General features: G+C 46.8%; 1 long non-coding RNA gene across 1 annotated transcript; it reads left to right on the forward strand.

The window, feature by feature from the left end:
- The first annotated feature begins 5,317 nt into the window (after positions 1-5,317).
- LOC111729929 lies at positions 5,318-10,964 on the forward strand. The gene is made up of 2 exons (XR_002776465.1): positions 5,318-5,455; positions 10,951-10,964. It is a non-coding gene; the product is annotated as an uncharacterized LOC111729929 (long non-coding RNA).
- Positions 10,965-14,457: the final 3,493 nt, after the last annotated feature.

Raw genomic sequence — 14,457 nt, forward strand, 5'->3', positions numbered from 1 at the left:
GGGTTGCGTGGGCGTAATATCCCAACGCTCACTTGAACTTAACTAAGGCTTCTTCTCGTCTTAGCTGAGGCTTCGGGCCACGAAAGATCATTCCGGTCTCCCATGTGGCAAGGTCGATATTAGAAATATAAAAGAGAAATTGGATGTCGAACGAACTTACACTGAGCATTTTGGTTTTCGGTGGGGGAAGAGGGTGTCGCTTATTTGTAAAACCAGAGGCGCCAGTGCTTCTCAAAGTGGGTCCACAACAAATTCAGATACACTGTGAGAAGCCTGGATTTGGGCTCCTCCTCAAACGGACCGAATCTGATTTTCTGGAGGTGGGGCCTGGAGATCTGCATTTTCAGCACAGTTGGCCCCGTATCCGGAGCAAGCTCTCACGGCTCCAAGGACACTCCTGGTTTTACTTTGCCTACTGCTTGGGTTACAGCACCTTTCGATTCTCTTGTATTGGCTGCTTTTTCTCAAGCTCTTTGGAGATTTTTTCCCCTGTAATTTCACTATCACTTAGAACTGTTCTAACTACTCCCCCAAACGCAGGCATTTCCAGTGTTCCCATTGGGCACTCTGCGTGGTCAGCGAAGGCCCCAGGGGACTTCCGTGCTCTGAACCTCAAGAGCGGCTTCACGGACGCTCCCTCTGTTCCCTTCTTCCCGTCCAAATCCTGACTGATTCAAAAGGAAGACTGAGTATAGAGCAGGTGACACAGATCAGTCCGTACACATCACCCACCGCAGTCGCTGAAGTGGCAGACATTCCTTCAATGGCTGCAAGACAACGGCTATGAAGTCTGCCCATTAAAATGCCATGAATAAATATCAGACGCCTTGCTTATTGCTTGACAGGTACCCTCAGTGTTTCTGACCAGTGCTTCTCACTGACTGTCTCCCAGGGCTCGGGTCCCAGCCCAGGCTCGGGCCGGGCGTGGGTGCCTTGAGGTGCGTTAGGATGTAGTGAGGGCAACAGATAAAAGGAGCAAAAATGAAAACGAAACCAAAACCAGGTCGATTTTGTCAAGTCACGGGGCTGAGGCCTGGGCCCTACACGGGGGAATCACTGTGGGCGCCTTTCATTGGTCTCACCCCAGACCACATGACTCAGAAATCTGAGCGCCTGAAAGCCACTAAGGCTGGCCGGAATGCTCCCGGGCGCACGGGGCCAGCAGTTCAGATGGCACGCCCCCGGCCCATTGGGACGGGAGGGTGCTCTTAAAGCTGCTAATCCAGATCAGACCCCTGTGCCCAAGTCCGGCTGCCTCTGTCACAGCCAGCGTGACATATGGGCACTGACTGTGAGAACAGGGCTGAAACAGACAAATGCTTTCGGAAGACTGTATCTCGAATGTGTGCCGCTCACGGTGCTTGAGTCCTTCGATTGTCACTAAGTGTCACTAGCCTTGGCATTCCTCAGCATCCCCACGTCACAGGCGAGGAAAGTCTCAGAACGGTTAGGTCACTTCCTCAGCGTAACTCAGCTGGTGAGCCGCGCAGTCAGGATTCAGACTCATGCCTGCTGGCTCTCAAATGCGTGCTCTTTCCACCATACTTGGCTGTCTGTTGTATCAAAAGAGGAAGGAAAAAAAGGCCGCTTGTCTGTCCTGTGGGGCAGTGTGTGTCTTTGGTCCGTTGAGGGAGGAAGAGCATGGCTATAAAGATGAAGGATCGTGCTGTGTATGAAAAGAAGGAAGGGGAAGTTGGAAATCATTTCCTAGAAAGCTTCCTGGGGAAGCCGTTCAAAGCAGGTCAACGCTGGCAGATGACGATGACTGACAGAGCCTGGTGCCCGGGAGGACGGGCAGGCGGGAAACGGGACCGTGCAGGGCCGTCTCGGGAGCAGCGTGTGTGGGCGCAGAAAGCACTGTGGGATCATGTCCAGTAACCGAGGGACGGCCCGGGGCGGCCAGAGCCGGCAAGTTCTTGGGTACCGGGCACAGGAGGCCCACCTGTTCCCTGGGCAAGAGAGCCTCGTGGGACCTGAAGGCCAGCAGTGACGGTGCGTGAGCTGGTCAGAGCGTGCACTGGCCTCAGAACGTGTGCGGGGTCGAAGTCAGGGGAGCCTGGAGGCCCCATGGCGACTGTAGCCAGCCAGGGCCACACACAGGGTGGTGGCAGAGAGACGACATGCAGAGGAAGGATGAGCAGAGGGCAGGACGAGAGACAATTCGGAGACGAGTCCCCCAGGGCCTGAGCTGATGTTGCAGGCTGCTGGGCGGAGGGGAGAAGGGGTGTGATCAGGAAGATCGCGTCAGATGGTGTCAAGGACCCAACAGAGGTGGGTACATTTATCCAGGGCCGGAAGAGCAGAGGGCCTGGAGTTTGGGGGTGTGGAGCTCGAGGCGGCGGGAGGAGGGGAAGAGGCACGTGAGGCCGCTGACACATCCTGGCCGCCAGGGCAGACTTAGTGTCCACCTGCCGGGGCGTGACGGTCGGCGCCTGTGGCCCGTGGAAGTGTTCCACTCGAGTGGATTCCTATGAAACGTTAACTGCGTGAACATCGCCGATTCGAAGAAAAGAAAAGTGGAATCAGAAAACCCTGGGTAAGAGGAGTTTTGGAGTCTCTCTCGTGAAACGAAGAACAACGCTCGCTAGCTGGTTAAGTAACTGAAAATCTTCGCGCGTTACTAAAAAGTCACATGAAGTTAATTAAATCAATTTTTAGGCACCGACTGAGATTCTTCCTACAGAGGGGGCCGAGGGGGTGGGCGGGAGGTGGTAGCACTTAAACTCAGTTGCAGTCATGCCAGATTTCCTTCCCGATGTTTATTTTTCTTCTGGTTACATTTCAGACAATTAATAGTGTCTAATGACTCAGGGTTTTGTGTAATTACCACCCATGGGTAGAATTTTTCTCTTACGGAATGTTCCTTTTACACAGGCCCTCCGGAAGTGAAAGAAATTTATGGTTATTCATGAAAGCCCCCTACAGGCCAAGAGAAATGATCAGATTTTGAAATAAATTTATTACTCATCTATATCTCTACTTCGTATCCTTTCAAAAGTTCCAGTCGTTCTCTCTCTCACAAAGAGCCTTTCCTTCCCTCGACTTTAAAATGTTTGAGAGAAATGGAAATTAAAATGGGAGACTTCTTTTTTTTTTTTTAATTCCTTGCAATGTTTGGCTTATAGGCCTCCTTTGCCCCAACGCCAGGTGTGAAAGGATTTTAGTGAAAGTTTCATCGCGACTTTGTCAATAATTAATCCCCCGTTTCTTCGAAGAGTCTGACAATGCGAGATAACAATAACAGACCGTAAAACACTCCTCCTCATTGTGCAAGGGCTCATTCTCCCCGACTGGGTGGACTGGAATGTGCTGAAGACACATTCCAGCAGTTTCCACCGGCCTGGAGAGCCACACAGGACTCCGAAGGGAGTGGACGGAACCCTTCTCTATTTCTGCTGCTAGAAAGGACTGGGAGGGACCGGGAGGCACAGTCGCAAAGGCGGGGGGCTGGAAAGTGAAGGGCAGGTTAAGGGGGGCGGGCAGAGCTGGTTTGCGTGTAAAGAATGGGACAAACAAAACAGAGAAAAATCAAACCAAGGGTGAGGACGATTCAAATAAGTTAGGGAGGACGATAGAAAAGCAGACCAGATGTCAATCAGTAAAGGCGAAAGGCCGAGGACCGCGTGAGGAAGGCTAACTAAGGCTACTCGCCCAGCAGGGGTGCCCTCCCTGCCCCTCTCCACCACGAAATCCAAACGGAAGCCGTCTCCACTGGATGACTGAATGGAAACTAATAAAAAATGAATCCTGATGTTCTCACTGGGATCTAGCCAGTCAACACTTTCGAATGAAGACAGGGTTCTCTAATGGCTTAAAATTTTTTTTTTCTAATAACTTTGTGCTTTTAACTTTTTATGTTTTAATTTGCTCTTGCACCCCGATCTTTTTTTCTTAATAACTTCATCGAGGTATGATAACATACCATGAGACGTGCCAGTTTTAAACGTATAATTCAACTGTCGTTATTAATTCCCCCACTCGTACAGCCTTCGCCAGCATCGGGTCTCAGAACTCTGCCCTCGCCCCCGTGAGGTCTCACTTGCCCCTTTGCAGTTAACTCCCTCTCCTACCCCAAGCCCCCGGCAACCACTGGTCTCCTTCTGGTTTCTATAAATTTGGCTATTCGGGACATTTCATATGAATGGAATTATACCCTGTGCCCAAGTCCGGCTGCCTCTGTCACAGCCAGCGTGACATATGGGCACTGACTGTGAGAACAGGGCTGAAACAGACAAATGCTTTCGGAAGACTGTATCTCGAATGTGTGCCGCTCACGGTGCTTGAGTCCTTCGATTGTCACTAAGTGTCACTAGCCTTGGCATTCCTCAGCATCCCCACGTCACAGGCGAGGAAAGTCTCAGAACGGTTAGGTCACTTCCTCAGCGTAACTCGGCTGGTGAGCCGCGCAGTCAGGATTCAGACTCATGCCTGCTGGCTCTCAAATGCGTGCTCTTTCCACCATACTTGGCTGTCTGTTTTATCAAAAGAGGAAGGAAAAAAAGGCCGCTTGTCTGTCCTTTGGGGCAGTGTGTGTCTTTGGTCCGTTGAGGGAGGAAGAGCATGGCTATAAAGATGAAGGATCGTGCTGTGTACGAAAAGAAGGAAGGGGAAGTTGGAAATCATTTCCTAGAAAGCTTCCTGGGGAAGCCGTTCAAAGCAGGTCAACGCTGGCAGATGACGATGACTGACAGAGCCTGGTGCCCGGGAGGACGGGCAGGCGGGAAACGGGACCGTGCAGGGCCGTCTCGGGAGCAGCGTGTGTGGGCGCAGAAAGCACTGTGGGATCATGTCCAGTAACCGAGGGACGGCCCGGGGCGGCCAGAGCCGGCAAGTTCTTGGGTACCGGGCACAGGAGGCCCACCTGTTCCCTGGGCAAGAGAGCCTCGTGGGACCTGAAGGCCAGCAGTGACGGTGCGTGAGCTGGTCAGAGCGTGCACTGGCCTCAGAACGTGTGCGGGGTCGAAGTCAGGGGAGCCTGGAGGCCCCATGGCGACTGTAGCCAGCCAGGGCCACACACAGGGTGGTGGCAGAGAGACGACATGCAGAGGAAGGATGAGCAGAGGGCAGGACGAGAGACAATTCGGAGACGAGTCCCCCAGGGCCTGAGCTGATGTTGCAGGCTGCTGGGCGGAGGGGAGAAGGGGTGTGATCAGGAAGATCGCGTCAGATGGTGTCAAGGACCCAACAGAGGTGGGTACATTTATCCAGGGCCGGAAGAGCAGAGGGCCTGGAGTTTGGGGGTGTGGAGCTCGAGGCGGCGGGAGGAGGGGAAGAGGCACGTGAGGCCGCTGACACATCCTGGCCGCCAGGGCAGACTTAGTGTCCACCTGCCGGGGCGTGACGGTCGGCGCCTGTGGCCCGTGGAAGTGTTCCACTCGAGTGGATTCCTATGAAACGTTAACTGCGTGAACATCGCCGATTCGAAGAAAAGAAAAGTGGAATCAGAAAACCCTGGGTAAGAGGAGTTTTGGAGTCTCTCTCGTGAAACGAAGAACAACGCTCGCTAGCTGGTTAAGTAACTGAAAATCTTCGCGCGTTACTAAAAAGTCACATGAAGTTAATTAAATCAATTTTTAGGCACCGACTGAGATTCTTCCTACAGAGGGGGCCGAGGGGGTGGGCGGGAGGTGGTAGCACTTAAACTCAGTTGCAGTCATGCCAGATTTCCTTCCCGATGTTTATTTTTCTTCTGGTTACATTTCAGACAATTAATAGTGTCTAATGACTCAGGGTTTTGTGTAATTACCACCCATGGGTAGAATTTTTCTCTTACGGAATGTTCCTTTTACACAGGCCCTCCGGAAGTGAAAGAAATTTATGGTTATTCATGAAAGCCCCCTACAGGCCAAGAGAAATGATCAGATTTTGAAATAAATTTATTACTCATCTATATCTCTACTTCGTATCCTTTCAAAAGTTCCAGTCGTTCTCTCTCTCACAAAGAGCCTTTCCTTCCCTCGACTTTAAAATGTTTGAGAGAAATGGAAATTAAAATGGGAGACTTCTTTTTTTTTTTTTAATTCCTTGAAATGTTTGGCTTATAGGCCTCCTTTGCCCCAACGCCAGGTGTGAAAGGATTTTAGTGAAAGTTTCATCGCGACTTTGTCAATAATTAATCCCCCGTTTCTTCGAAGAGTCTGACAATGCGAGATAACAATAACAGACCGTAGAACACTCCTCCTCATTGTGCAAGGGCTCATTCTCCCCGACTGGGTGGACTGGAATGTGCTGAAGACACATTCCAGCAGTTTCCACCGGCCTGGAGAGCCACACAGGACTCCGAAGGGAGTGGACGGAACCCTTCTCTCTATTTCTGCTGCTAGAAAGGACTGGGAGGGACCGGGAGGCACAGTTGAAAAGGCGGGGGGCTGGAAAGTGAAGGGCAGGTTAACCGGGGGCAGGGAGGGGGGCGGGCAGAGCTGGTTTGCGTGTAAAGGATGGGACAAACAAAACAGAGAAAAATCAAACCAAGGGTGAGGACGATTCAAATAAGTTAGGGAGGATGATAGAAAAGCAGACCAGATGTCAATCAGTAAAGGCGAAAGGCCGAGGACCGCGTGAGGAAGGCTAACTAAGGCTACTCGCCCAGCAGGGGTGCCCTCCCTGCCCCTCTCCACCACGAAATCCAAACGGAAGACGTCTCCACTGGATGACTGAATGGAAACTAATAAAAAATGAATCCTGACGTTCTCACTGGGATCTAGCCAGTCAACACTTTAGAATGAAGACAGGGTTCTCTAATGGCTTAAAATTTTTTTTTTCTAATAACTTTGTGCTTTTAACTTTTTATGTTTTAATTTGCTCTTGCACCCCAATCTTTTTTTCTTAATAACTTCATCGAGGTATGATAACATACCATGAGACTTGCCAGTTTTAAACGTATAATTCAACTGTCGTTATTAATTCCCCCACTCGTACAGCCTTCGCCAGCATCGGGTCTCAGAACTCTGCCCTCGCCCCCGTGAGGTCTCACTTGCCCCTTTGCAGTTAACTCCCTCTCCTACCCCAAGCCCCCGGCAACCACTGGTCTCCTTCTGGTTTCTATAAATTTGGCTATTCGGGACATTTCATATGAATGGAATTATACCACATACGGTCTTTTGTGACTGGCTTCTTCCACTTTGCAGTGTGTTCCGAAGTTCATCCACGTTGTAGCAAGTATCAGTATTTTATTGTTTTACTGCTGAATAGTGTTTCATTATACGGCTATACCACATTTTGTTCGCCTAATCACCAGCTGAGAGATTTGGACCGTTTCCACTTCTTGGTTATCATGACTAATGCTGCGGAGAGCATTCCAAGTGCAAGTCTTCGTGTGATCATTGTTTTCGTTTCTCTGGGTTAGCTACCTGGGAATAGAATTACTGGATCATATGGTAAAGTTCTGTCTCACGTTTTAGAAAACCGCCATGATTTCCAAAGTGGATGCACCTTTTCATACGCTCACCAACGAGAATGAAGGCAAAACGATGTACGTCCTTGCCAACTCACGTTATTGTCTGTCTTTACGTGATGTACATACATCACAGTTTCTTATCCATTCATCTGTTGATAAACACTTAGGTTGTCTCTGCGTCTTGGCTGTTGTGAACAATGTCGCAGTGTACATGGGGGTGCAGATCTCTCTTTGAAGCCCCGTTTTCATTTATTTTGGATATATACTCAGAGGTGAGATTGCTGGTCACGCGGTAGTTCTATTTCGAATTTTTTGAGGACCTGCCATGTTGTTTCCCACAGTGGCTGCACCATTTACAACCCCGCCAACTGGTCTCCCTTTTCTCCACATCCTTGCCAACACTGCTTATCTCTTATCTCTTTGATAACAGCCATCCCTACAGGTGTGAGGTCATGTCTCATTGTGGTTTTGATTTGCATTTTCCTGATGATTAGCGACAAGCATCTTTTCATGTACTTATTGGCCATTGTATGTCTTCTATGGAAAATGTCTATTCAGTTTCTCTGCTCGTTTTTAAATGAGATATTTTTACACTATGGAGTTGTATGATTTCTTAACATATTAATTAAGAGTTAATATAATTAAGAGTTAATATGTTAACTCTTAATATATTAATTAAGAGTTAATATATTTGGATATTAACTCTTCATCAGATATACAATTCGCAAATATTTCCTTCCATTCTATAGGATGCCTTTTCATTTTTCGATGGTTTCCTTTGCTGTGCAGAAGCTTTTTGTTTAATGTAGTCTCACTTGTTTATTTTTGCTTTTGCTGCCTTTGCTCTTTGTGTCCAATACAAAACATCATTGCCAAGACCCACGTCAAGGAGTTTACTGCCTATGTTTTCTTCTAAGAGTTTTATGCTTTCAGGCCTTACGTTCAAGCCTTCCATTCATGCCGAGTTAATTTTTGTTTCTGGTGAAAGATAGTGGTCCACTTTCATTCTTTGGTTTGTGTTGTGCAGTTTTCCCAACATCGTTTATTGAAGAGACTGTCCTTTTCCCATTGTATGTTCTCGGATCCTTTGTTGTAAATTAATTGGCCAAATATGTGTGGGTTTATTTCTTGGCTCTCTATTCTGTTCCATTGATCTGTTTGTCTGCCAGTGCCATACTGTCTTGATTACTACAGCTTTATAATATAGTTTGAAATCAGGGAGCATAATGCTTCCACCTTCTTTTTTTTCTCAAGATTGCTTTGGCTCTTCGGAGTATGAATAATTGTTTTATAAAGGAGATTTTAAAATCAGGTAGAAATAGGACGCTATTGCTTTCGTTCCATTGTTTTTGCCTACACTTTGTTACTTTTCGCAGTAGAAGTCAACATGTTTTCAGTGAGTGAAATGATTTTGCCACAAGCCTATGACCCCTAGATTAACACCCCAATTTGCTTTGTATGCTCACTGTACTTTTTGGAAACAATATCAAATAATTAGACACAGCCCTCCTTCAAAACTCGCAAACTAGACCATGTCTGAATTCCTCATTTACTTGTCAAATGAGTTCTAAAAATAATAAAGGTAGCTAACCATCATGGTCAGAAAAGATGCTCGTTATCATTTCAATCTTCCTCAACTTATTAAGACTTGTTTTGTGGCTCACCTATGATCTATCATAGAGAATGCTCCATCTGCACTTCAGAAGAATGTGTATTCTGCTGCTGTTGGACGAAATGTTCTGTAAATGTTTGTTAAATCCATCTGGTCTAACGTGTAGCTTAAGTCCAATATTTCCTCATTAGTTTTCTGTCTGGATGATTTATTCATGGTTGAAAGTGGGGTATTAAAGTCCCCGACTGTTATTAGATTGCTATCTCTTTCTCTCTTTAGGTCTGTTAATACTTGCTTTGTACATCTAGGTGCTCTTATGTTGGGTGCATAATATTTACAAATGTTATGTCCTCTTGCTGGATTGACCCCTTTATCATTCCATAACGACCATCTTTGTTCCTTATTACAGTATTGGGCTTATAGTCTGTCAGCATAACTATCCCAACTTACTTTTGGTTTCCATTTGTGTAATATCTAACCCTTCGCCATCAGTCTGTGTGTGTCCTCGAAACCGAAGTGAGTCTCTTACAGGCAGCATAGTTGGGTCTTTAAAAAAAAATAAAATTCATTCGGCCACTCTACAGCTTTCAGAGAATTTAGTCCATTTACATTTAAATAATTGAGAGAGATGGACTTACTATCATTGCCATTTTGTTCACTGCTTTCTGGCTGTTTTGTAATTACTTTCTGTCTTCCTCTCTTGCTGTCTTCCTTGTTTTTCATGTCCCAATTTATCTCTTTTTACCCATGACTTAATTATTGTAATTATAATTATTTTTAATGCTTTGTTATTTAACCTGCATGCTAAATTTATAAGGGACTTACCCACCACCATTATAACATTAGAGTATTCTGAATTTAACTGTATATTTACCTTTACCAATGAGATTTATAATCTCGGATGTTTTCCTGTTACTAATTAGCATCCTTTTATTTAAGCTTGGAGAAGTCCCTTTGACATTTCAAGGCCTATCTAGCGGTGCTGAATTCCTTTAGCATTTGTTTGTCTAGAAAACTCTCCTGTTTCCTTTGGTTCTGAAGAACAGCTTCGTCAGATGGAGTATTCTTGCCACTCCTTTCTGGTCCGAAAAGTTTCCGCTTAAAAATCTGCTGACGGTCTTACGAGGGTTCCCTTGTAGGTAACATGTTATTTTTTTCTTGCTGCTTTTAAGATTCTCTCCTTGTCTTTAACTTTGACAATTTAATTAGAATGTGTCTCACTGTGGGTATGTCTTTTAAATTATAGCCTTTCTAGTGGGTGTGAAGTGGTACTTCATGTGGTTTTAATTTGCATTTCCCAAATGATTAATGATGTTAAGCATCTTTTCATGAACTTATTAGCGATTCATATATCTTCTTTAGTGAAACATATATTCACATGTTTTGCCTGTTTTTAAATTGGATTGTTTTTCTTTTTACTACTGAACTGTAAGAGTTTTTTGTGTGTTCTGGATACAAGTTTTTTATTTATTTTTTAATCTGACATATTATTTGCAAATATTTTCTCACAGTCTGCAATTTATCTTTTCATTTCCTTAATGGTGCCTTTAAAACACAAAAGTTTTTAATTTTGATGAAGTCCAATTTATCAATTTTTTAATATATTGTGCTTTTTGTGTTATATCCAAGAAATTTTTGTTTAAGCCAAGTTCGCGAAGATTTTTTTTTTTTCCTATGTAGTCTTCTGAAAGTTTTATAGTTTTCAACTTTACATCTAGGTCTCTGGTCCATTTTATGTTCATTTTTTGATTTGGTATGAGATAAGGATCTAAATTTACCTTTTGGTATCCAACATCTTTAAAAAAGGAGAACAGTAACTATTACATTTTTTTCATAATAATTGGGATTTATGATACCATGTTTCTTCTTTAAATTATTTAAATTACCTGATAATTTCTCATTAATTAATTTTTTTTATTCCACTTTTGTCTGTCTTCTTTAGGACAAATATTAGAGGTAAAAAAAAAAAAAAAGTGGCCTTATCTGTGCTTTCCACTGCTATATCCTCAATGTCTTGCAGGTGATAAGTACTCAATAAATATTTGATGAGCGAATGAGTGAATGAATGAATGAATGAAAGGCCAGGGCAGTAAACCGGTGGGGGAAATCAAGTGTCATTTATTGTCCGGTGAGTGAGGGAGGAGCACGGAGCAAAGGCTGTTGAGCAGGAACCAGCAGGCAGTGAGCACGGCGGGGAGGCGAGGGCTCCCCTTGCATGGGGAGGCCCCTTCCCTGCCACTCCGACCCGGGACCTGCGCCTGCACCGGCGAATGAGCTGACAAAGGGCCTTTTGTCCACCCCAAGCACAGCCTCTGAGGGGAACTTCATACAGTAGTTAAGGACATAAACTTTACACTACATATTATTCATTTCTTCAAAAAATATATTTGTGTCCCTTGCCATGTACTAGGCACTTTGCTGAAAATTCGAGGATTCAGTGGGAGACGAGGCAGCTGTTTAGTGTACCCTGAAGTCGTGGCCAGTTCCCAAGCGCTTCCTGACCAGCTGCGTGACCTTGTGAATAATATATAACCTCTCTGAGCCTGTTTCCTCATTCGTAAACTGAGGATTCTAAAGTAACCACCTCATCCGATTTTGATAGGGATTAAGTCATCATATAAAGCAAAGACAATTGCTGTGGCATACAGGAAGTGTTCGAAGTGGCATTATTATAAGTTGCTCAACCTCTCAGGTAAGACAGGATTATTCAGTATCATTCAGTCTTAACTTCCGTTTAGTATCTTACGAACGGTTCTCGGAGAATCGCTAAGGGACAGGAAATAAATACTCCTTTTAAAAACATATATAAACTTGCTTTTTATAAAGGCAATTCACGCACCGGAGCGAAAAGAAACCCAAACAGCACCGAAGCATGTACAGTGAAAGGTCGACACAGCCCTTGGCTCAGAAGGAATCGCTATAAACGACTCTCCGTCCCTCCTCCCGGCAAAGCCTCCTGTGTGTAGCAGTATATGTGTGCACGCACATCCTCAGAAACGAGCAGCGAGCGGGGCCAGATGCTCCTGATGGCTCATCCCTAACATTGGCACTTGCTGGTATATTCTGGATCAAGAGCAGCATATACTGTTCCTATTCAGAATGAGTATTTCTTAATATTCTCAGCACGATTTTCTTTTTAAAGCTCCGTTAAGCTTTTTGAGAAAGTCCGTGGGCTACACCCTCCTCCCCTCCACCCCCGCAACTCCCCAGTCATGGCCCCCACAGCTCTGAGCAGAGACTGGCACCGGCCCACTCAGGTTTTCTAGGCCTGTGGCCTGTGGCCAAACCAGCAGCAGAGGGTGAGGGTGTGGGTGGGGGAAACAAAAGAGGAAGAGAAAACAAATTTTCCATGAGTAGCTGAGAAAGAGCAGAAGGAGCAAAATCAAACGGACACGGGGCGCTAGCTCCCCAAAGTGTTTCACTGCGTGTATTTAAGTGAGAGGCGTCAGGAAGAGGGTTCTACAGGGTGTAAAGCGCAGTGGGCACGGGGACACCCGGCTCTTAAAGTGGTAGCGGCAGCTGCGCATGAAAGCATAACCTGTGGGTGTGGGGGGAGGGGAGAGGAGAGGGGGCGCAGGAGGGGAGCGGGGGAGGGAGAGCGACCCCCTTAGAGAAGTGAAAGAGCAAGGTAGCCAGATCCGGCTCAGATCAGGCGGAGGAAGGTGGGGGCCCCCGCTCTGCCCCACTCACAACCAGACTCACTTCCTGTTCCACCTGCTGGGTCTCCCACCTCAGCTGCTCTGAGCCCAGCTGCCTGGCTGCACCTCCGTGGGGGCGGGGGTGCTAGAGCTCAGCCCCCAGCCGACCCGGATGACGGATGTCTTCCCACTGGATCACAAATGATTCCGCACGGTGGACGCTAAAGCAAGTAAAATCTGAAACAGATTCTGATACTCTCGGGGGATGGAGAGACACGTCTTCCATCTCCACCTTCCTTACTGTTGACTCGTTTAATCTCCATCTGCATTGTTTCTACCTCCACTAGGCCACAAAATCTGATTCTAGAATGGCTCGGAGCTTCTAAACTAGGCTGGTAGAAGGGCCAGTGCCTCAGCCCACAGGCCTGGCTCAGAGCCCACACCCCAGAAAGCAAAATCTCTTCTTGGGTGGGGCTTTCCTAGACATAAAGCTTTACCATGCCTCTAAGCAGGGGAAGCTTGAGCCAAAATTATATTGGGCAGGTAATAAAATTAAGGGCAATAAAACCAGATAAACCGCCTCATTAGCAGCGTTTACTGGTGAAGCTGTTCCGATGGGGAGGTAAAGTGGAGATTTAGGGCCCGGACTGCAGAGTTCTTTTGGATGGTCTCCCTTGCAAAGGGAGCGCGCCTCTCAGTTTAGAGCGAAACACGCATTTATCCGGCACTCGTGAGAGCCAGCAGCTGCTCAGAGAGGAGTGTCTGGGGCCTGGACCCCTCGCTCTGCTGCTCTGAAAGGTCACTGTGGGGCGCGCGGCCTCTCAGAATCTCTTTCTCAGCCACGGAGTCGAGAGAGCGGAGGCCCAGGCCGTCTGTTCAGACTCAACAGATAGTTCAGCATTGATTTACACACTAAAAACCAACCTGTTTTGTAAAGACAAAACCATTTCTTAGCCGTAGACATCATGGTGATATTATGTTGCTTTTAAGGGATAATCAGGAAAGAAAAACAAGAAAAGTCAATCGGATTCTCAAAACGGCCTGACACGCACATCCATGTACACTCACATGCCTACACGAACGCACACCTACGCACATGTACAGGTAAAAGAACTAAATTAAAGTACACCTCTAATTAAGCATTAGCAAATTTTTTTCTATAAACTAATTCTTGCCCTTTTCCATTTTATTTCTACACAGTCCAAACTCCTCCAAAGTATCACTTGGTGATTTGCTTTCTCAATATTAACTACGATGTCTTCCTGACCCTTGTAAACTACATTTTCTAGCCAAGAAGAGGCACGAAAAAGATCTGTGGCTGTGTTACTCTTTGCGGTAACGCGGGCATTGTCCCCTTAGGACACAGTGGGCTGGCGAAGCGCTGATCTGTCAAACAGTCAGGACCCAGGCTCACCTCCGGCCAGCATGAGGGACTCACCTGGGAAGGACCGGTCAGATGTACTAACTCCCACCTGTGTCAGAATCCTAGGTACCGGGGAATATTCCTACCCTTCCCCCTTTCCTTCCCGCCTGCACCCAATCAATCACCGCCCTCCGTCACCTGCTTCCTTCCTCCTCCTAAATGCCACTCCGCCTGTCCCCTCCTTCCTAGGCCGGGCGGGCTGGGTCGTTACAGAGTCCTCCAAGCGGGCCCCGTGCATCCACTTCCCCCCACTCCAGTCCAGTCCCCGCACTGTGGGCGGGTGGGCCGAGTCCCTCATCTCCTTCCCAGGCTCCAGTCACTTCGTTTTTGCTCTTAGCTGTTAGACCAGAGTCCACTGTGGCCTGGAGGCCATGGACGAGCCGGCCAC

Source organism: Pteropus vampyrus, unplaced genomic scaffold (assembly GCF_000151845.1).
Source record: "Pteropus vampyrus isolate Shadow unplaced genomic scaffold, Pvam_2.0 Scaffold290, whole genome shotgun sequence".
Taxonomy (NCBI): domain Eukaryota; kingdom Metazoa; phylum Chordata; class Mammalia; order Chiroptera; family Pteropodidae; genus Pteropus; species Pteropus vampyrus.